Genomic DNA, 22,970 nt, shown 5'->3' on the forward strand with positions numbered 1-22,970 from the left:
TTAGCACTTTATCAATGAAAAATACTTTTTATTAATACAGTTCCTTCTTTGTAAATGAATTCATCAATATTAATCAATTAATATTTATATTACCACTAAAGTACTGAGCTTTATGTAACTCACTTTTCTAGAAACACTGAAGAAATGGGGACTCTCTTCTTTTTGACTTCCCTTTGAGTTGTAGAGGATACAAAAAAAATGTCAAAGACATTGGTGTGAAATTAGTAAAAACTGACAAAACATTTTTACTTAACAGCTAATTTTTATCTTAGCCTAATAGAACTGAAGTGGCTAACTGAGGCTTCTTTTATGTGGCAGAGACAATAATAAGGTGAGAACTTACTTTTAAACCTCTAATAAATAACAAGCATGGATAATCACGCTGTCATTGCACTGCACTAAAAGGCCTAATATCCAGAGAGATCCAACAGTAGACAAGTTTATGTATCTGCCACATATCCAAAATGTTTAAGGGGATATATGGGAAGATCTAATCTGTAACAGATCCTAGTATAGGATACCCTCCGTATACACACCCGTAGCAAATCTTAGTATAGGATATTTTCCGGATACACATCTGTGACAGATCCTAGTATTGGATATCTTCCAGATACACACATCATACATCAATATTATATCACTATAAATGCTTTAAGCAACTTCCGTCCTGCTCAAAAATACTTAACATTCAATCATTTTTAGGATTTTAACCTTTTAAATGACAGTTTAATTATTTTAATTAATTATTTTCAAAAAACACGAAAACATTTCTATAAAATAAATATAATACAGATCGGGCTTTGTTGGTAACTAGAGTCTTGGATATGTCAAAGATTGGCAACAAATTTGATTTGATATCATTGGTATATTTTTATGTACTACAAACAAGATTTACTGCCGCTTTGAAAGACAAAGACCCACTAATCCCAGCAAACTAAACACATGCTCCGCCAGTACAACAGGAGAAGGGCCCTTTGAAGCTGCACATCTCTCATGATCCCCTAACCCCACCACACCAACACCTCTCTCTGTCCTGTCTCTTTTATTGTGTTGGCTCACCAAATTCCTTGTATGTGCAAACTTACTTGGCAATAAAGGCATTTATTCTCCATTCTGATTGCTTATTTGTCAGAGATGCTGAATAAAAATAAGAAAATAACTTGAAGTAGCCAGTCAACTTCCAAGTCATGAGCTTTGTTTATTAGAATATTGAAAATATGTAATATATAATATATTTTTCAGAGAAACAGTAATGTTTTAGTCTATAAATATCCTTGTCCCTAAATGCATCTCAGTGGTGACAATGGCACAACAATGCTTGCACTTTCCCCCTACTTACTGAAAACCTAACCATAGTCTTGTTATAGGCACAACGGCCAATGATTCTTTTCAGTGTATGCTTTTCAGTTTCACTTTTCTTTGCGCTTACCAAACAGAACATGAATCCTTTTGACTGTAATAATATCTATCACCGTGTTGTTTGAACCATTTAACCTCAGTATGCTCAGGTTTAATTGTCTCACCATCACTTTTCAAAAACACTATGACTTTAAGCATTCTGGAAATCAATGCTGGTTGAGCTTCAGCTTTCAGATCAATAACCGGTTCTCCAGTTTTCTTGTAATTTCTAAGCCACCTTGCAAATACACAATGATGTTCTGTAGTCTCCTGTTGACAGTTCCTCTCCGAGTGTGGATCTGTCAAACCTGATGGTGTTGAAAGACACTGTGTACACAGTAATTTTTGTATAAAGTCTTAAACATTAATACAAGCGCATCATTTTCTTCATAACAAAATATGCCTTCTGTGTAAAGGTGTGTAGCCAAATTATATATAGCGGGGCACCAACAATATGTCATGATTTACGTTCTGTTTCATGTCTTATCTCGTCCCTTGGTCCCTCATGTGCTCAAATAGTCTGCGTCTCCCTTGTCTTGTGCCAGTATGTTGTCTCCGTTTGAGCTTCATGACTCACCTCGTGTTCCATAGTCTTCATAGCTTCCAAGCCATAGTTACCTCGAGCGACTCTCCTGCAGAGCGTATTTCTTTGTAATTTATTTCATAGTCATAGATTATTTATTGCTCACTGTAAGCTTCATAGCTCTGTTCTGTTCCTCCATTTTTTTGGAGAGTTTTGATTTGTAATGTTCCATAGTTCCTCCCCTAGTGGAGCGGTTTTGTGTTGTGTTCTTTAAGACCTTTTGTACTGCCGTTAAAAGCGAGCTTCAAGTTAATAGTTAACGTTTCATAGTGCCTCGTTTTTTAAGAGAGCGTCCTTGTTTAAATCCACCTCAATATGAGAGTGTGACCTTGTTTTGTTATCATTCATAGCTTTTCTGTTTTCCTCCTAGAGTGGAGAGGTTTTTTGTTCATGTTAACTTTCATAGCTGCACTCGTCCTCAGCCATAGTTACTGAGGAGAGCGCTACAGCCTTTCCTTTGCTCTGCTTTGAGATCCTCAACCTGCCTTATTGCTGCTGTGTTAAAAATAAACACTCTGGCTTTTGATATATATATATATATATATATATATATATATAGCGGACACACGTAGCATGATGTGATAAGATATAAGGATTTATCGGAAATTTCTCACTATGTGAATAAGTCTTATTTTACCTCGTTTTTGGGCACGACCTTCAATCGAAGGAAAAAGACAGAATCTTACGATTCTGGTATGTCTCGCCGCCTTCGTTGTGGTTGACTTTCGGGAACTGGACCAGTCGCTCTCCTGTGCTGGAGTGGCTTCTGGTGGCTTCCGGTGGATTGGAAAACGAACGGGTGGTGTGTCGGAATTCACCGCAAATAATGACAAAATTGTCCAAGGGTTGAGTTGATTTTGGTCGCTGACCAACTCTGATGAGGTGAACTTAAATTCACAAAAGATTGACAAAAAGGTTGACAAGCTTAACGCTGGCTCTCTTGGTGAGCAAAATAGGTGAGGATGCGTTTAAAGCGTGCTGTAGAAAGGAGACAGGATGACAGACGAACAAAAACGCAAATGTATCTTTCTACTACATTCTTCTCTTTCTGTCTTTGTTCGGACCTTCTTCTAACATCTCATCTTCCTCTCCTGCCATTTTCAAAGACTATCCGCCAGACTCTCATTCCATCAATCTTAAAACTCTCTGCTCGTCATCTTCTTCACCGACTTTCTTCTCTAACTTTTTCCTGTAACTTTCCTTCGAGGTTTTCTGAGTTTGATTCGCGGAGGCGAGGCGTGATATAGGTTTACGCTACAAGCCAATGGTATGCCTGAAACTGTTGTGACGTCTGCCTGGGCATGTCTTGTAAGGCCACCCATTCTGGCTCATGATCCTGCAACAAGGGTGCAACAAAGGAACTTGTTTCTTCATTTCTCCGTCTCATAAATATTTGTTCATCGTATTCTAAAAACACCTTCACTTTCATTATGAGTCTCAAAATTCAGATGGATATCTGTGAAGTTAAGACGTATGAATAACGAACAAACAATGTTATTTTCCTGTGTAAAAATAAAGTACAATAAGAAACAGCCAGAAACATTGGTTAACAGTTGCATTATTTCATATAATATCACCTTTCGTTTACTTTGACCTAGATAAGATCAAAAGTGTCCTGTTCTGGTTTTCCCCAATACTCTCCTGAGAGGTGTCCGTTGTTTTTTCAGCTTAGTTAGCACTAAGCAAGGCCGTAACTACCATAGAGGACACCGAGGTCGTGTCCTTGGTATTTATTTATTTATTTATTTTTGCTTAAATTGTGGTGATTAATATTTGAAAAGCCAAACGTAGCGCGACTGTTTAATAAAAGAGTGGCTCAGTTTGGGCATACTTGCTGCACGTCATCAACAACATGCACTCTCTATGGTAACTACCACACACAAGTCGGACTTTGATGTTACCGCTACCGTAAGTGAGTCAGTCAGTCACACCAGTCACTGGAAGAGGAGCACACCAAGCTAAAAATGTAGGTGGAGAGCACCTTAAGTGGTAGATGACTGTGAGAAAAAAAATGCATTTTAATGTGGAGATATTTTTATTGCAGCCCAGCATACTACTCAGATATCAAGGAAACATGAATCAAAGTTTAATTTCGGTTAACTCCATCAGTACCGGTCGTCAATCAATTTCCACCGGTTGAGTCAACATTAATTTTGCAATTGAAATGTCAGCAACGTCTTCAATTGAAAATTAAATGTTTATTTATTGTTAATTTCTCAATGTTGGATGCTGAACCTGTTATATATTTCTGCCGGATGCCGGAGCACAACGCAGCAACACTGCAAAGAGCAGATTGTGCGGTACAAGAAGTCATGCGCAGAAACAAAATAAAACACCCGGTTAATTTTCAAGATAATAATAATAATAAATCAATTTCTGTGGTAACTTGCCCTTACTTCATGAGTCACCATAATGGTCCTTCAAAAAGCCCCATTTTTACCTCAAATTTCAAAAGCTCTGCACTGCTCTCAAGGTTTTTTAAGATTTCTGACAACATGAATTACAACATGAATACTGAAAACATGATGTTGAAATGGTGTATTGTTTTCATTTGTATCAGTTTAGTATTTGACTGTGTTTATAGATTTAAGAGTTTTATTTGTCACATACATAATCATACATAGTACAATGTGCAGTGAAATTCTCTCTGACTCCATGACTTACTCTGGTGTATGAGGAAGATTCTTAATTTACAAGGACAAACTGGAATCTATCAGATAAATATGACTTAAACCAGCCTAATACAGTTCCTTTATCCCAATAACATGTTCAAGTCTCTGTAACAGAATGCTGTGATCGATCGTATCAAATGCAGCACTGAGATCCAACAGGACAAGCACAGAAGAGGAGAGGAGATCAGTGGTAACTTTCATCAGTGCTGTTTCTGTGCTATGATGCACTCTGAATCCTGACTGAAACTCTTCAAACAGATTATTTCTATGTAAATGATCACAAAGTTGAACTGCAACTATTTTTTCAAGAACTTTGACAAAAAAGGGAGATGGGATACAGGTTGATAATTAGCCAACACTTCTGAATCAAGAGTAGGTTTTTTAAGTTAAGGTTGAATTACAGCAACCTTAGAAGTCTGAGGTACATATCCTGTCAACAAAGACAGATTGATCAAATCCAATATGGAAGTGTCAATTAAGGGGAAAAGTTGATGGTTTAGAAGAGATGATTGCTGTTGTTAGTTCAGAGAGATCAACTGGGCAGAAGTTATCTAAATACAAATCAGGTTCTAAAGATACTTCTAAAGCTGCTGTACTTGATGATACATCAGTGATAATAGTGGAAAGGATTACATCAATCTTCTTTGTGATAGATCTCATGAAATCATCACTGCTGAGAGTTAAAGGAATACATGGCTCAACAGAGCTCGGACTCTTTGTCAGCCTGGCAACAGTGCTGAAGAGAAACCTGGGATTATTCTTATTCTCTTCTATCAATAATGAATAATAAGCAGTTCTAGCTTTACGAAGTGCTTTCTTTTAAGTTATTAAACTATCTTTCCAGACTAATTGAGACTCTTCTAAATTAGAGGAATGCCACTGTCTCTCCAGCTTTCTTGCAGTCTGCTTTAACGCACGCAACTGTGAATAATACCAAGGAGCCAATCTTTTCTGACTGATTACCTTCCTTTTCAGAGTGACAACATTGTCCAGTGTTGTATGCATTGAAACTATAGTGCTGTCAACAAGAGAGTCAAGTTCAACTGGAGGAAAATTTAGGTAGCCGTCCTCTGTCATATCTGCACATGGCAGTGAAGAAAAGGATGATGAAATCAACTCTTTAAATCTGGTTACAGCATTCTCTGATAGACATCTTCTACATGTAATATTCTTCTCAGAAGTCGTATTGTCAAGTTATCAAAAAATGGCCAGACAAGACAGGATTTTGAGGGAACACCGTTCACTCTCAATGCCATCAGTCAGCACAAGATCAAAGGTATGATTAAGGCAGAGTAGGTATGTGAACACTTTGAGAAAATCCAATAGAGTCTAATATAGAATTAATGTTAATATTTAGGCTGTCATTTTCAACATTCACATGAATATCAAAGTCACCCACTACAATGACTTTATCTGTACTCACCACAAACTGGGATAAAAACTCTGAGAATTCAGACAGAAACTCAGAATAAGGGCCAGGTGGACGATACACAACAACAAACACACAAGGTTTTTGTGAATTCCACTTTGGGTGGGAAAAACTGAGAATCAGAGATTCAAAAGAGCTAAAACTAATCTTGGGTCTAGGACTGATTAGTAACCCTGATCTGAAGATAGCTGCCACTCCTCCTCCTCCTCTGCCTGTGGTTCGAGGAACATGAACATTTGAATAGTCAGAGGGAGTTGATTCATTAATGCTAACATGATCCTCCTGCTACAGCCAGGTTTCTGTAAGAGAAACTATATCAATATGATGATCACAAATCAAGTCATTCACTAACAGAGACTTCGAAAGGAGAGATCTAATATTCAGCAAACCACATTTAATAGTTTCATGTTTTTGTTCAATTAAAGTTTTTGTTTTAAATTTTGTTTGCACAAGAGGATTTGCTCCTTTTGTGTTTATTAATGGGGGGGTAGCATGAGGTGGGTAGCCTCATCAGACCAGGTTTTCTCCAGAAAGATTGCCAATTATCTATGTAGCCTACGTTGTTTGCTGGACAACATCAAGAAAACCAGCGATTGAAGGAGGACATGCGACTAAACATGGCATCACTGGTCAGATTTGGCAGGGGTCCAGAGAAAACTACGGAGTCTGACATTGTTTTGGCAAAATTACACACTTTATGCAACATTAATTTTGTGACCTCCGACTGGCGTAACCATTGCTGTCGATGTGAATAACTATTTTACTGTATTTCCGCTTATCCTTAGCAAGCAGTTTTAAATATGATTCTATGTCGCCTGCTCTGGCCCCTGAAATACATTTGACTATGGTCGCTGGTGTCGCTAACGCCACGTTTCTGACTATAGAGCTGCCAATTACCAGGGTTTTGTCCTCAGCGGGTGTGTTGCTGAGTGGGGAAAATCTATTTGAAACGTGGACAGGTTGATGGTTAACCACAGGCTTGACTTTAGGAGTTTGACTCTTCTTCTTCCTGACAGTCACCCAGCCATTCTTAGGTCCCGGCTGCTTGGGATCTGCTCGGGGACGACTAATGGAGCTAGCTACGCTAGTTGGCTCCGCACTGGCTAAAGGGGCCTGGCTCGCTATTGGGTGGTTTTCAACAGTGCAGAGCCGAGCTTCCAATTCAGATAACCTCGCCTCCAAAACTAAAAAAAGACTACATTTGTTACATGTACTGCCACTAAAGGAGGCAGAGGAGTAACTAAACATCTGACACACGGAGCAGGTGAAAGCAGGAGATAGAGGAAGAGACCTGGTAGCCATGCTAAGCTAGAGAACCCGACACACCGCTAAAAAGTGAAAAATAAAGACTAAAGATCTGTAAGAGTGAGCGTTAGAATATAACAAGTATGCAATAGAGTTAACTATGCAAAATGTGTAAATTATAGGGAGAAATAAGGTGATTATTAGTAGTTCAAGAGGAGCAAGAAATGTCACTGTACACACACAAGGCAACATTTTTGCTTTACCGATAGGTATTTAAGTTAAAACCATCTGTGATACAGGCAGTTCGAGAAAAATAGCATTTGCAGTATGTGTTTGTTTATGTTGCCATAAGCATTTGATTAAAAGTTTAAAAATACTCACATCTAACATCTTTTCTTTGACAATATATCATGTGGACACCCACATTTTAAAATTATTGGGTGTGCCTTATATTTAGGTGCGCTCTACAGTCCGGAAATTACGGTAGTTTCAATAAATTCAGTATTGAGAAAACCACAAAATGTGTTTAAAGAATATAAAGTTTATTTTTCCAAGTGCAATAACCAAGAACCAACATGTATACTTGCTACATTTTTTAGTGTATAAAATGTAATACTCATTACTCTCTTATCTTCAGATACATGGGAAGGCTTTTAAATGTAAAAAAATAAAGCTGTTGCTCAGATCCATAAGTGCAGTCTCCTACCCAGACAGAGCACAATTTTTGTTCTCACAAACAAGTTCCTATAATGCAACACAGTTGTAAACTTGTTTTTAGTTGCTTAACATCTTTAAAAAAAATTTACCTGGTTATATCCATTAAAAAAATTAACACAACATAAATTATGTTCCAGCACCACTCATTAACAAAAACCAAAATGTACCAGAACTGTCCACAGCTAGGAAACAACAAATACAGATGACCTGACTGAGATTTAAATACACTGCAAACACATCATTGCTGAGTGTTAAATATTCCCTTATATATGTTGGGTGTAATATCCTCTCAAGTGGTTGTGTAAATACTCCTACACACATTTGTTTCCTCATCTTGCTCATTTACTTGCAACACCTGCATATGAAGCTGCATATGACACAACATGATCAATAAACAATACAACAAAGCAGCGTAACTGTGTTTACAAGTGTGGTTCAAGAATTCCTGCAGTCCAACACTGATTTTGTTTTGTAGTCCTAGGAATCTAGGTGGAAGCCTTTCCCAAGTCATTTGCAGGAGCACTTTTTCCAATCAACTCATAATAGTACACTCAAAGTTTGACCATTGTCTACTAAAAAAAAATGAAGGCAACAACACTTAATAGAACTGCATTGATTTTAATTACTTCAACTTTGATTAAAAACTATTGATTTAATTAAGCAAATTTAAACAAAAACTATTAAATACAAAATAATGAAATCATTCGTTGAAATATTTTGGATTTACTAATAATATGGCAAATGTTGAGTAAATCCAAATCGATTATACAGGGAAAATGATTAATATTTACTAGGTATTTCTATGGGAGAAAATTATTCTATTTTTCTAAATATCTGGATATGGATTCAATAAATAAAATAAGTTCCATCAACTCATAACTTGGAAGAATGTTCCTTAATTCAACACATTTAAACTGAAATTGTTATTTATATTTACATAAATTAATTGTTCAAATAAACTATTAATTGGTACTACATGACTTAAAATCTATTTAATGTTATTGATTGTCACTTTGTTGCCTTCATTTTTTAATGTAGAATCTACTTAATAGCATGCCTTCTTTTTGCAAGAATTTACTGAGGAGCATTTAGGACAACAGCAGGTAAATATTTATTTGTGCAACTTTGTTTACACATACTTCGAACATCTTTCAAAAACATTTTTTGTGTAAAATACCAAAATACAATGTAATCAGTATTTTGGCATTTTACACAAATCAGATACTCAACAGAATCACAGCAACAAGCCCTTCAATTGAGTATGACAAAGTGGAATTTTCTGAACACACCTGAATGGTAAACCACTGCAGCACTGAAACTCAGACAAAGCCTTGAAGTAAACCATGCCTGTAAACACCCACAATCTGTGAAACATCAACAGCAACATCAAATAAAACAGATGTACATGTGTATTTCCAAATTTTCTTTCGAGAATGGCAGGAGATTTGAGGCCTGCAAGCGGAGTGATTCAACATTTCTGGAGAAAAACAAAAGGCCCTTGCTATTTGTGGCAGGCCAATTGCACAGGCAAATCAGATCAGTACAGCTTGTGTTCACAACTACCAGTGGTATAAGACAGCAGAATATTGTCATCTTCATAATAGAGCTGTGAATTGTGAGTGTCTGGTTTTGCCTCTGTGAAAGTGTACTGTCACTGGCATCCATAGGTCCTAAGCTGGTGGCAAAGTGTTCATAGTCCATCAAGATGCTCTGTGTTTTCAAAACAACTGTCACTGTCCTGGCTATAATGCAGCATCATCGTTTACTCGTTACTTCTGGAATACAAGAAGTATAACATCACACCCTTCAAACGAATATGGATAACACATTATTTCTGAACAGGACTTGAACACTTAAATGCAGCACAGAATAAATGAGCACTCAGAGTGTATTTAGGGTCCCTTTCTTAAGCCAGTAGCTTGCTCTTGAGGCTGTTCACGTTTGGGGAAATCTTTGAACAATCTAGCTCAAGGAAGAGTTTCTGAAAGGCTTCAAACGTGTACCTGAGCTCCTAGGGATAGGCAAGATTCACTGCATACATCAAACCAATGAGCATGGCACAAGCCCTTGGAAAGTTACCCAGAGTGGTCAGGAGCTTTGTTCCATCTATCACGATTCTGATGTCCTCTGTACCCTCTGACAGATTAGTTTGGATGCTGTAGATTTTCATCCCTTGTACAGGAAGGTTATGTGCCATACTGTCTTGATCTGCATCCTAAAATAACAAGAACATTTTGTATTTTAGACTGTACAGTTTAAGGAGATGGTTCTAAGTAAATAGAGATTGAGAGCGAGAGAGAGAGAGAGAGAGAGATGTGCATTTCAACTTACGTCATACTCTTTCACGAGCTGATCAGCAGATTCCCCAAGGTACAACATCAGACACCGGATGACAATGTCTCCGGTTATGTTGATGTTAGGATTTCCAGGAGCCTGAAATAACGTAAATAAATATTACTCAAGGTCATGATACAGTTTTTAACTCTAAGAGGCTTAGACTTAAAGAAACCACTGTCAATGATCCTTTATGTGCTGTCTGAGAGACAGGTCTTATGAAACATTTCCTGTCTTAACGGAGGTTTCCAGAGTACAGCTATGACTCCAGAAAGTCACAGGTCCTGGAAAAGAAAAGAAACTTCCATAAAACCAAAACATTTATGTTTATCAGTGACCCTGGTATGTGAGTTTTGTCACCTTTGGACAAACTAATTGCTTCTCTGTTTCTGCGTTTTATGATAAGATATGCTGCTGGTTGTACCTTCAAATTTACAGTAGAGGAAAAGAAGCAATATCATTATAACTCTATTTTAACATTTAAGCTGCTAGAAAGTAGGAGTGAGTAGCAGCTGGTGCTTAACAAGTCAGATGTTTACATTCACCCAGAAAATACACTGGTAAGAGCAGAGTAATGTAAAACATATATAGAGCACATTATTGTCTAATTCGGTGGCCATACAAACTGCTGTAATTATAAAGATAAGCACTTATTTATAGACAGTCACAGGCTAACATTTCCTCCTGCAGATTTAATATAGATTTAAATATAAACATAATATGGCTAAACGTAGGATACCTTCAGTAGGATAGTCTGCAACCTCAATCCCATGGTCCCACCCTTTGAGTGGAAGAGGTTCAGAAGCCTGGGAGAGTATTCATCCAGCTTGGACATGAACTTCGATTCCAGGTGCACCGTTGTAATTCTGTGAAACTTATCCTGGATCTAAAAGACAAATTATGTAACCTGTAAACTATATTTGAAAATACCTGAAGCATCATTTATGAGATGACAGTCTCTTAACACATTTTGTATAAAATAGCTGACCCCTCACAATTGCAAAGGAATGTTTCTGATTATATGACCACTATTGGCCGTCCGAGGTATAAATGCTCAGAAATCAAGTTTTAAGCTTCTGAAACCATCAAACACATATTCAGGAAAAGTAACGGACTGACAGACATGTAGTTTTAATGTAAATTAAGTTATCTACAAAAGAAAAACCCAAACGCAGACAGTCTTGACCATTCTAGTGTACTGTATACATGAGACACAAGGAAAAACAATTTCGGGCGTTTTTTGTGTGTGTTCTCGTGGTTTTTAACAAGGTTTTGGGCTGGACAATCTTGCAGACATCTGGCGACACCGATCAAGAATAGTGTTGGGAAGTTCTTTTTACCGACTCGGATATTTTACTCTCGAACAGTAAACTGAACGACTCTTTTTTTTATCATTTCATTCATCAAAAGACGATCTTCGCTGCCCCGCCACGGCCACACCCTTCAGACTTTGGAAAAAATTCTCCTAACTTTTATTTCCCCATGGTTTAAGAGTAACCTGACCAAGTTTGAAGCCGGTAGCATTAAATATCGAGTGGCAGTTCGATCATATGCGAGGTGCGACTTTCACAGCTCGCTGCCTTGCAGCTTGGGCCCTAATAATAATAATAAGACACAATGAATGCCCCATGAAACATTTTAAGGAAATTAATGTGAGTTTTACATTCACTTGTCCTCTACCAGCTGTCAAATGACAGGGCTGAACGGATCGTTCTCATTCGTTCATTTGTTACGTGACAGCTACCGAGTCACTGTCATGCTTTAAACAACAATGGCAGGGAGGATACAGACACAAGTCACCTTATTGTGTTGTGTATTTGTTTTTCGAGGTTTTCATATGGTTTGAATTGTTTGTGGCATTTTGTGTATTGTACTTTGTCAGCTCAGCTGAAGCAAACTATGTTGCCTTCATTGTTAAGTGTTTAGAACCGTGGCCTTTTTGTGCAACGCCCACAGTAGGGCTACAGCACCACCTGCTGGAAAAATTTACGAAATTACTCAAAAAAAAAGAGTCGTTCAATTTACTGTTCGAGAGTAAAATATCCGGATCAGTAAAAAGTAAAGAACTTCCCAACACTAGTGGCGCAAATTCCAAGGGCGGAAGTGCACAGCGTTTAAAACCGAAGAGTTCCCATTGAGTAGAATTTATTAATTTTTCGACATGATTGACTTGATAAAATATGATTAAATTCTACTCAGTTAAATTTAAATATTGTTGTTATATATGACGTTATGTATTGTTAAATTTATATATGATACTGTTGTCACATAAACAACTTTTTTAGAGAGTGAAGTAGTGTAGGAACATACTGAAACTGAAATTTTGTTGTGCAGTTAAACCACAATTTATTTGACCAGATTTTTGTGCTTTGTGTTGCAGTTATTTTATTATAATATATTTTAACTGACAGATTCAAATGTTAGTCGTCACTGTGTAAGTCACGTATGTATTCCTTGCATGCATATTTCTAGTGTAAATGGAAACATGAGGATAATTTGTCAGTGAACTAGATATTTTCCATGAGAAAAAAAAAGGATTTTTTTTCTATCTTAACGAAAAACAATATTAGTAAGAAATTTTAGGTAGCCCTCTTGTTACCATGTGTATTAGTGTATGAACTCATGGAACACAAACACAACATGATCTAACCTTGTGTATGTATGAATCTTTTAAGTGTCACCATTCGCCGGACTCCAATCCTGTAATCTGCCAAGGGGTACTGGTCTGCCAAGGCATTAAGTTGAATGAGGGAGACTTGTGATGTAGGACATAACTCAAACGCCCTAAAATGCTCCCTATACCAAACACTCAACTCTTTAGTAATGAAGCTCAAGCTTTTCTCCACAACAACCATCTGGACAACTTCTGCAAATTCTGGCAAGCCACCAGCAGAGCCGTAGACAATAAGCATGCCATTCCTGTAGTTCCCTCCATTAACAGATGCATTCTTTGTGAGCTGAATGCGAGTAATATCAGGGTATTTTAGCTTCAAAAACTTCTGTACATCCTGATGCAAAATGTGAACAGAGACAGTAGAGACAGCTGACACAGTCAAGACTTTTTGGTTGTGGCTGAATCCAAGTAATATGCAACATGAGCGGATGTTTCACCGCCAGGGACAAGAGTATGTTTTTTAAAGCAGCGTGTATGACGAACAACCTGCTTAAAAAAAAAACTGCTTTACCTCCACCATCAGCTTCTACTGTCTGGCCTCCTCTGCCAAGCTGCACCTACATCTCTGCGGCTGCTCCCACCACTATGCCTCCTCTGTCTAGCCACAGCTCCACCTCTGGGACTGCTCCTTTGTAAATTTCATCTTCACAGTAACTACACCCCCACCCTCATCTCTGCGACTGACACCAGCATCACTTCTGCCTCCATCTCTCCTCTACAAGCTCAGCAGCTCCCCCTGTCTCTAACTATAGAGGAGGTGGGAGTTGAGCTGAGGAGACTTCGGTCAGGGAAGGCTGTAATCCCAGAAGGCTTCTGAATGGATGTGCAGGATAGCTAGCAGTCCCCCTTCAGAGGCTCTTCAATATGAGCCTTCAGATGGAAAAAATCCCAGTGCTATGGAAGACTTCCTGTCTCATACCAGTGCCCAAATTTAGGTGACCGGTGGAGCTGAATGACTACAAACTGGTGGCTGTGACACCTCACATCATGAAGACCTTGGAGAGACTCCTTGTTCATTGTATGAGATTGCAGGTTGCTGAGGATCTTGACCCTCTCCAGTTTGCCTACCAAAAACACATAGGAGTGAAAGATGCGATTCTGCACATGCTGCACCGGGGATATGTTTATTTGAATGTGCCGGGTTCATATGTGAGAGTCATGTTCTTTGATTTCTCCAGTGCCTTCAACCCCATACGGCCTCCCATTCTGAGAGACAAGCGTCTAGAACAAAAAAAAAAAAACAAAACAAAAAACTGTCTTCTCCTAAACATCACCAAGACCCAAGGAGCTGATGGTGAAAAAACACCATGCCAGTCAGTCTACATTGAGGAAGAGGAGATAGAGAATGTGCATTTATCTTGGGGTTGTACTGGACAATAAACTGGAGTGGTCTGTCAACATACTACAACAACACTGTTCTGGTGTACAGGAAGGGACAGAGCCGTCTCTTCTTCTTGAGATGGCTCAGGTCCTTCAATGTGTGCAGTGATAAGCTGTGCATGTTTTATCACACTGTCATTGAGAGTGCACTGTTATATGCTGTTATCTGCTGGTGGTGTGGCACGACAGACAAAAACTGTAAGCGCCTGGACAAACTGGTGAAAATGACCACTTCTGTGATAGGCAAGGAGCTTATGGTGGAACTGTGGTGGAGCAGCGGATGAAGAGGAAGATATATTCTTTGATGGTGAACGATAAAAACCCCCTTCACAGCATATTGGCAGAGCAGAGGAGCAGCTGCAGTGAGAGGCTCATCTTGCTGCGCTGCAGGACTGAGACGTTCAGGAGTTCCTTTGTCCCCACAGCCATAAGACTTTTTAACAGGAACTGCTGACATGTTTTTCTCACATTTATTTATTTTATTTGTTATTATTATTATTTTGTTCTAATATACAAACAGTGTAAATATTTGAATTAAGCTACATGATAATTTGAATTTCCCCCCACGGGGATGAATAAAGTATTTTTCTATTCTATTCCCAGGAAAGGCCCTCAGAGACTGTCCTGCAGAATTGGGTGAAGTATTCCCAAATATCTTTAACCTCTCACTATCACAGTGCACTGTACACACCAGCCTGAAGACATCTACCATAGTGCCAGCTCCCAAACCGTCTTCAATAATGTCCCTCAATGACTACAGGCCTGTTCCATTGAAAGACTGGTTCTTCAACAAATCAAAACTGCCCTGCCACTCACCTTGGACCCTCACCAGTTTGTATACCGAGCCAACAGGTCAACAGACGACGCACTCTCCACGACCCTCCACACACTCCTGCACCACCTGTAGTTGTCGGAGACCTATGCACGGCGACTGTTTGTGGAGTACATGGAAGCAACTCTGCCGCAGACAAGAAATCACTGCAGAGGATTATGAAAACTGCCCATAATATCATAAACCAACAGTTACCTTCCATGGACACCATCTTTAACACAACATCCTGAAAAGACTCGTTCCTGTGATGGTTGTGGTTATTTGTTGCTTCTGTTTCTCTTTGTTCCCCCCTCCTCTTTGTGTTGTGTTTTCAGGTTGTGGCAGGAGGCAGGCTGGTCTCACCCAGATGACACACACCTGTCCAGCATTACCAGCAATCACTCTCCCTCTGCTTATGCACAGTCAAGACTCCATCACTCTGCCAGATGATTCCCTCAGATTCCATGTATGTGCTTACCTGACCAGCCTGCCTTCTGCCTTGCTTCCTCTTCCAATGAGTATTTGTGTTTATCAAACCATCTGAACTGTTGCCCTCAGGGAAGCGCTACTGGTCCATCAGAATACACACTACAAGATTCATGAACAGTTTCTACCCCAAAGCCATCACCATACTCAATTCCAATCTAAAAAAACAAACCCACTAACATCTGTCACCATCAGTCAGTGTAGGAGCCAATATTATGTTAAAGTAAGTTGAGATTTTATTATAGATAAGAGCATTTTTTCTAGTGGTTTGGTCGTTATGACATTATCGTATAAGTTTCAAATTTACCATAGCACCTTAAGTAGGCGCTGTTCATGTGTATTGCATTAGGTGCACGTGCGCTTTGCATGATTATGAAGAACTTTGGAAAAGGTAAAAACGTGGATTAGCTGAGTGCTAATAGGTACACGGAAAAAAAGTTTTTTTGACCATTACTTTCAGATGTTACCGTTACTTTAAAGATGTTGTGGACCTTTGTGAAAACCAAGAAAAGCTTGGATGTGTATTAATGGAAATACCCGGATTCATCAATGAAAAATAAAACAGCAAAACTACAACATGAATATGGTGGTTTGTGAGTAGTTTCAGGAACACAAAACAGTAACATACAAGTCGAGCCAGCTGTACCAGCCTACTGCTAATAAATAAAGTGGCTTTGAAGTAAATATTGAAGTTTTTAACTACAGTCAGTAACCTCAATACTTGCACTGAGATGATGGCATAGTGGATGAATGACATCAATGTAACTAAGTGAATGAGACAGTGAGAATGTATTCATTTTTCTATTTTATCTTTTATATCTATTTTAATGACTCCATTATGTGAGTGCACTGAATTCCACTGTATCTGATGAGAATAAGAATGACATTCTATTTTATTCTATTCTATGTGTACCCTTCATATTCTCATTTTTCTAGCCTGGAACAGGAAATAATGGCAGGTGGCTGTAACTCAGGAGGTAGAGCAGTCATCTGTCCATCGAAGGGTCGGTGGTTTGATTCCCAGCTTCCCTGGACCACATGGGCAAGACACTGAATGCTATGTTGTCTATGATGCATCCATCGGTGTGTGAATGTGTGCGATAAAGAAAAGAGAACTGTGTAGCCTGTAGCACTGTATGAACTAAGATTTCCTATAAGAGTGTGTTTGTGAATGTGGCTTGTAGTGTAAATGTGATTTGAGTGGTCAGCTAAACTATAAGAAAAGTGCTATTTGAGTACAGTTCAATTACCATTTCAAGTAAAGCATGTTCTGAGCGCTTAATCCAGTTTGGAGAGACAATAAACACAAGACAGAAAGGAAAATAACAGTGACAAAAAGTGAAAACAAGCCATTAGCACCAAAGAGATGTGGCAGTGTATATATAATCCCTATGTTTCCTACTCTGAGAAACTAATGATTAAGAAAAAAAAACGACAATTTGTTAGAGTGCAAAGCAGGTTCAATTCCATCACAAACAACCCTAAAATCTTCTAAATAAACTGCATATAGTTTATATGATTTTTGTTGGATGCCATATATCGTAATGCAGTTCTGTTGTACATTGACAGTCTTTTGATTCTTGTGCATGATAAAAAGCTATATTTTGTGACACTAAACTTATTTACGTTATCAATTATTTAAATATTTAAAAAGCTGCAGAGCTGAAAAACTCTTCCCATGAGGAAAGACCCCAATAAATCTGCAAGTCTTTAAAATATGATGTAGAAAGTCTTGAATAAAGCTTTATACCCTGGCGGAAAAGAGAAAAGTGGGAGAAATACAAAGGGATAAAGCCAGGAGAGAGAGAGAGAGAGAGAGAAAGAGAGAAGTGTGATAAATGCACTGTGATATCAAGCCCCCTGTGCAACCCAACTAAGATCCAAGATCAGTCTTTTTACATCCAGACAGCAAATGAAGACATCAGTGATATTTAAACAGACAAGGCTCCTTTAACCTTCTTGACACAGTTTGCTGTGCGTTAGTATTCTGTTGTGGAGATTTGATCAGTAGTGAGCCAAGTGTTCCAGTCCAAACAGTCCAAGGAAGCTGTCACCTCTTATTACATCCAAAACCTACTGTTAAAACAGCAGGTAGTGAGAGTGAGAGTCTGTGTCTGCTTGTGAGTATATGTATGTGTTTGAATGTGGTCTTCACCAATGACATAACAATACACATTTGGTTGACTTGATGGTATAGGGTGTATGATTGCAAGAAGTGAAAACAATTACAGACTATCGATAAGAAGGCATGTCTTAATGCTGATCAGTAATCTCTATCATATAGGAACCCCTATTCCTTGTGTTTCTTATTTCATGCACACACGACACGACACAAATGTTTTGAGAGGTTTTGTTTCTTTTATTTACATTAATGGGTCTTGGAAATATTGCTGTACAGTCACACTGTGACACGACAAAAAAACTGGCACACACAAACAGACAAAAATCTTGATTATTTTAACAGCAAGTGAGGCTGCTTGTTTTTGGCATGCACACCATATGTACTCTGTTTCTTATCTCTCTCTCTCTCCTATTCATCTTTGGTAACAAGCTATTTACATGAGATCTCACTGATAGTCATTAAGCTTTGTTTTTGTGTGTGAGGGTGATGCACAGTGACAGCTCTGTCACACTTCCTCCAGGACCTGAACACAGCTTGACTTTATCTCCTCATCAGTTTAGTCATCCCATTTCTAGTGTTGCTGCTAAAATGGTTATGGTTCTTTGTAAATTTGGTCAAAACTAATTTTTTTCAGAGAAGGACAAATGGGAAATTTAAGATGACATGATTCAGTTATCATTACCTGCTTTTCAAAGTATGCAACACCATCCATCCAGCTGCCATTAGGCGAGACGTGTGGCACACACTGGCGAGGCCAGTCCATTATAGGGCCACACAGAGACAAACGAGATAAATAACCATGCACACTCACAGTCATTTCTTCTAAATGATGGGAGCAAGACTCCTCAATTAACCTAACCTAGCGTGGTTTTTGGGAGCGAGAGAAAGCCAGAGTTCCTGGAGAGAACCCCTGCATGCACATCGAGAAAATGCGAACTCATTTTGAGCAGACTTTCTCACAATTTTTTTGTACACTGTGTAAAATGTATGTTTTTTAAATCAGACAAAATATCTTAATGTTTTGAAAGTGCTATTTGACTATCATCATATCCACAGTGTGAGACATAATTTCTGTGGCTTTGTACAAAATGTTATTTCCTTTTTTATGAGATATGGGATGCAGGGAAATATGAGATGTAAAGCAGCTTTTGCTACCATTTTAAAATGCCTTATACTTTAAAAGGCAGGGAGACCCAGGAAACCTTTTTGGGTCCCACAAACCACTTAATTTACAATTGTGAGAAAGGGGGTGGAAAAACATTGCAACTCGGACTTTCCACCTTTGAAAGATTCTTGAGTTAGATTAACATCTGCTCGCCGGCCAGAGCTGGGTTTGAATAAATAAAGACTCACCTTTTGGTACCAGGCGGGGGAGAGGAATACGTACCAAGAAAGGACATCCCAATCTTATCTAAAGACTTATAAATTAGAGGTGACACTTACCAGACGGACAAAATGCAGACTTGGTCCATTTTCATACCCATGGAAAATAACAAAACTTCAGACGGTTTAATGGAACTATGATAAACATGTTTCATACCTGCCTACAAGTTGTGAAACATAATCACGGACAGCTCAAGCTTCTTTTTAAGACTTTTCACAATGTTGCATATGAAACACCAGAAAAGTAATTATTCTGCCATGGTCTCGGCTGTCGTGCCATGGAGCCACAGTGCCATCTAAAGGTCGGTGGTACCGAACCTTTGAATTAGAATCACTCTGCATTTAAATACTCCTGTGAATACTCCTGTGACTGCAGCATTGATACAAATGAACTGTGTGTGTGTTACAATAAACCAGAGGTCCTACCTACGGAATAACATTCAATTTAAATAAAATGTTTATGTTACTTCCTGCTTCTGAAAAGTGCAGACGCGTCTGATTCCTCCTTCTGCTTTATTTGCTTTTAAATCATTCTACATCTTTCCGCTAGTCTTGGACATCATTTTATTCTTTTACTGGTATTCTTTTTCTTTTAAATGTATATTTGTAAACGGTATTAGCGCTCCTTTTTGCAAAGAGAATCGGACAGAACCAAGGCCGTAACTACCATAGAGGACACCGAGGTCGTGTCCTCGGTATTTTATTTTTTTGCTTAAATTGTGGTGATTTGATATTATATGATATAAAACAGTGGCTCAGTTTGGGCGTACGTGCTGCGCGTCATTAACAACATGCACTCTCTATGGTAACTAACACACAAGTCGGACTTTGATGTTACCGCTACCATTAGTGAGTCAAATCAGTCACACCAGTCACTGGTAGAGGAGCACATCAAGCTAAAAATGTAGGTGGAGAGCAGTTTAAGTGGTAGATGACTGTGAGAAAAAATGCATTTTAATGTGGAGATATATTTATTGCAGCCCAGCGTACTACTCGGATAGCAAGGAAGCATGAATCAAAGTTTAATTTCGGTTAACTCCGTCAGTACCGGTCGTCCATCAATTTCCACCGGTTGAGTCAACATTAATTTTGCGATTGAAATGTCAGCGACGTCTTCGATTGGAAATTAAACGTTTATTCAGTGTTGATTTCTCAATGTTGGATGCTGAACCTGTTATATATTTCTGCCGGATGCCGGAGCACAGCGCAGCAACACGACACAGAGCAGATCGTGCGGTACAGGAAGTCGTACGCAGAAACAAAATAAAACACCCGATTTTCAAAATAGTAATAATAATAATAAATAATTTTCTGTGGTAACTTGCCCTTACTTCATGAGTCACCATAGTGGTCCTTCAAAAAGCCTCAGAATGCCCCATTTTTACGTCAAAATTTCGAAAGCACTACACTGGCCTCAAGGTTTTTTTTTAGTATTTGACTGTGTTTATAGATTTAAGAGTTTTATTTGTGACATACATAATCATACATAGTACAATCTGCAGTGAAATTTTCTTTTTACCTGCTACCAAGAATTAAGGATAAGAATTTAAATATAAATATTTCAAATAAAAAACCCTTGGCACAATAATTCCACACAAAATAAGAAAAATGCTTCAGTAAAAAAGGGTCGAGTGTAGGGTATTAAAATATAAGTGTCAAAATGTACAATATTAACAATATTATTGACGTTAGCATTGAGGTGCAGGTGAGTGAGATAGTCCAGTTATTTATATTCTTCACTAAAGGGAAAACAGGATAGGGAGGAAAAGGCTGAGCCAAACCAAGCTCATCTTTGGGCCAAGCAGCAAGACGAGGAGCAGTGATTTAGGGAGAGCAGGTACTATAAAAGGAAGAGACTATGCCAGACTTGTATACGTTTTAAAAGTCAGATGTATAATGCATGATAATTGAAGTATTGTGTAAGATTATAATAGAAATGTGTTCAAAAGCTGGTTTTCCTTAACAAGAATGAACAGATTAGGTACTATCATCAACATGATAGTGTAATAGGCTGGGGTATCTATTTTAAATACCGAAGGAAATATGGAGCATTTGTATATATTATCCCTCTGTCCCAGGACAGTTAATTCCTTTTTATTCCTAATTCATGACTTGATGAAATTCATTCTCCAGTTTTACAATGTAACTCATTTGCAAATCATTTAGGATGAGGGTGATGTTCTCTGATAACAAACAAAACAAATAAGCCTAAATGTCATTATGATGTTGTTTTTGTTCCTTTAAAGCTCTGAAAATAGCCAGATTTAAATAACGAAATTAAAAAAATTTCCAGGGGAGCTTGCCCCGAACCCGCCTAGAAGTTCTGACTCATGACTTCAGTATTTTTTGGGCCCTGCGTACAGCCCTGGACAGAACAATGTCTCCTAAACCTGCATTATCAGTGAGCTGCACAGAGTGTGAGCGACTCTCTGTGAGGATAACACAGCTTGAGAAAAGGATTGAAATGCTGCAAGAAATTCATGCAAGGGATGAATTTATTGACTCTATTATAGCTCCTGTACAGGCTGTAGAGCCTTCACATGTGCCAAAGGACTAACTCAGATTTTTCTACATGGGATAACAGCTGATGTGGAGCCTCAGACAGCAGACCTGGCTGACACTGACACAGCTCCCAACCCGGCTGGTCCGACTGATATCTCTTACTGGAACAGTGTTGGTGCCAAACCAAAATCATCAACCCCAGACAGGACCTAGTCTCATGTTGTCCGTCGCAGACATAAACCCAGCATGAAACCTAAACCTCCAGCACTCACTCCACCACCTGAAGTACCATTGCATAATAGATACGAGAAGCCCAAATGCCACAACCAAGGTGAGGGCTACGGAAGCAATTGACACCACACAAAATGGAATAGATGCCATTCTGATTGGGGATTCTATAACACAGCTTGTAAGAATGTCAAAGACAGAAAATATTACTTTTTCTGATACATCAGTCAGGGAACTGATAGATATCTTGACAACAATTCTGTCCAAACATCCAGATGGCATGAAGATCATTATCCACATGAGGTCTTTTGATATTCTGAGAAAGAAGGCTCTGAGATCCTAAAGAAAGACTTTTCTCTGCTGTTGGAGAGACTGTGTCACTATGGGGCACACCGCATCTCCATTTCAGGCCCCATTCCTTCTGTGGGTAAAGGAACTTCTCAGCAGACTTCTTGGCCTGAACACATGGTTATCAAATGCATGCATCACCCATGGGATTAAGTTAATTGATCACTTCAATATCTTTTGGAGCTGTAAGGAATGTTTCAGATCTGATGGCGTGCATCCAAATCAAACTGTATGCAGATTACTAAGAAGAGGTACATTAATGAGAAAACAAGTGCTCAGTTTAGGGAGGCCATAGCTATGTCACCTACAATGAGCGCACAGTCGGTTGACAGACTGCTGGATCATTTCAACTTGAAAACTTTGAATGTAATGGAAGCTGTTGCAGCGATAAGAATCAAGAGCACCTTAAGCAAACAGAAAACATCATGCAGAAACACCACAAAGGTTAAAAACCAGAAAACAGAATGTAGGAAAGCTGAACGTAAGTGGAAAAAAACAAAGCTTCACATTCACTATGAGCTGTACAAACAATACCTGCGTAGTTATAACAATGAGCTGTGCAAGGCCAGACGGCTGCATTTATCTGAAATGATTAATAAGAATGTCAACAATTCCCGAAGTCTGTTTCCTATGGTTGAAAAACTCACAAATCCTCCTA

General features: G+C 38.6%; 1 pseudogene; it reads right to left on the reverse strand.

Moving 5' to 3' along the window:
- Window positions 1-7,384, reverse strand: LOC140284432 (uncharacterized; annotated as a pseudogene).
- Window positions 7,385-22,970: the final 15,586 nt, after the last annotated feature.

This window comes from Leuresthes tenuis, unplaced genomic scaffold, assembly GCF_036924035.1.
Source record: "Leuresthes tenuis unplaced genomic scaffold, fLeuTen1.0.hap1 SCAF_24, whole genome shotgun sequence".
Lineage (NCBI taxonomy): Eukaryota > Metazoa > Chordata > Actinopteri > Atheriniformes > Atherinopsidae > Leuresthes > Leuresthes tenuis.